Source organism: Haliaeetus leucocephalus, unplaced genomic scaffold, assembly GCF_000737465.1.
Source record: "Haliaeetus leucocephalus isolate CR32 unplaced genomic scaffold, Haliaeetus_leucocephalus-4.0 Scaffold819, whole genome shotgun sequence".
Taxonomy (NCBI): Eukaryota; Metazoa; Chordata; class Aves; order Accipitriformes; family Accipitridae; genus Haliaeetus; species Haliaeetus leucocephalus.
In genome coordinates this window covers 3,794,590-3,796,191 of record NW_010973255.1, presented here as the reverse complement: position 1 = coordinate 3,796,191, position 1,602 = coordinate 3,794,590, and positions in this window count along the sequence as shown.

Here is a 1,602-nt window from a genome sequence, read left to right as displayed (position 1 = left end):
TCCGGATCAAGTAACAGAGGAGGCCTTTAAAGGGCATGAATTTCAAGTTGATAGTCAAAGATTATAGTTCTTGCTGAATAATTCTGGGTTGTAGCTTCAGCTGTACAGAAATTGCGTTCCCAGGATGTGTCATGAAGAAGAGGTGAGAAGCTCCCTTTGAATGCAGATAGTTACATGTGACCAAATGCATGGTGTGTTGTGGACGTAGTTAGGGTTAGGAAATTGTATGCGAGTAGACTGCCTGAAAAGTCTTTGCTTTCTTTGATAGTCATCTCTCATGTGGTTGTGTGATGTTGTTGTTTTAATCGGGATTTATTTTATGGTTGTCAGTGGAACCAAGCCTATGTGGTAGCATAATTTATGCAAAAGGAAAAATAATTCTACGGGTTTGCTCTCAAAGTAAAAAAGCCCTTTATGGAGGCAATGCAACGTGTATTTTCTGGTAACAATAGCTGAAAATGACATCATCCATAGAGACAGATAAAACCTGACTGGTCAAGCATTGAAAAGATAGCTCTTCAAGTGAAGACTGCATTCAGACATTCATAACTGTTTATATCCACCCTTCTGGACCTTACAGAGTCTGGTCCACGTGCCTTTAGGCAGATGAATAAGGGTGGGGAAGAGGTATCTCTTAAATGCTCCATGCAGAGGAATCTCTCCACATAGAGAAATATATCATTTTAGCTCTACACTTTTTCACATTCCCCACTCATTCTTTATTTCATCTTGTTTGCAAAGTCTATAAAATCAGAAATAAAGCATCATGATGCTGAGCACTGAGGCCAGCACGGGTAATTGCCTACAGTAAAGGAATGTTTATCACTGAAGGTTTTTTGGGTCGGTTGGTTTGTTCTTGTTGTCATTATTTGAATCTTGCTTTCAGAAGACCATGTGAGACATGATCCAGACTTGTCAAAGTTGCCACTATCAGATTGAATTAACTGGGAAGTCTGGTAAATTAACTGGGAAGTTGGTGCTGGCAATCAGAGCCACAGACAAAGGCTGTGAAGGGCTGGCCCAGGTATCTGTGTATCTTCAGCACTTTGGAGATACCCAACATAATCCACAGAAGTATCGTTGCTATAACGGGAGGTCACCTATGTCAGATACTGATCCTTTACATTTTATTTTGTCATACTGTGTCCCTTTTTACTAGCAGTAAGAGCTGCTGGAGCATTACATCACTACACCGCAGGTATTGAGAGCGATACCCTTCTGAAACCCTGGACAGCAGAAGTTGGGACAATTTGTAATTGTAGCGTTGTAGAGAATTCCAGTTCAAACCCCCCAGCCCCTAAGTGGCTGTTAATAGGCAAAGGAGCGAATGTTTCAGTATGGAGAAACAGAAGTGTTTCAGATGGGGTTTTTGCTGTTGTTTATGAGGGGTAAGCTACTTGGGGCTTTTAGCCGGCCTCTGTTGAGGTTTGGGCTGGACACCGTGTGCCCAACGCCTGGGAAGGCGTTACAGAAGCGGGACGGGAGCGGGGAGCGCGGCCGCTCCGTGCTGCAGAGCCGCAGCCTCCTCTGTCCGGGGCGGGGGCGGGGGGGGAACCCCATAAATACTTGCAGCGAAAGTTTCAAGACGGGTACGTCGAGGCG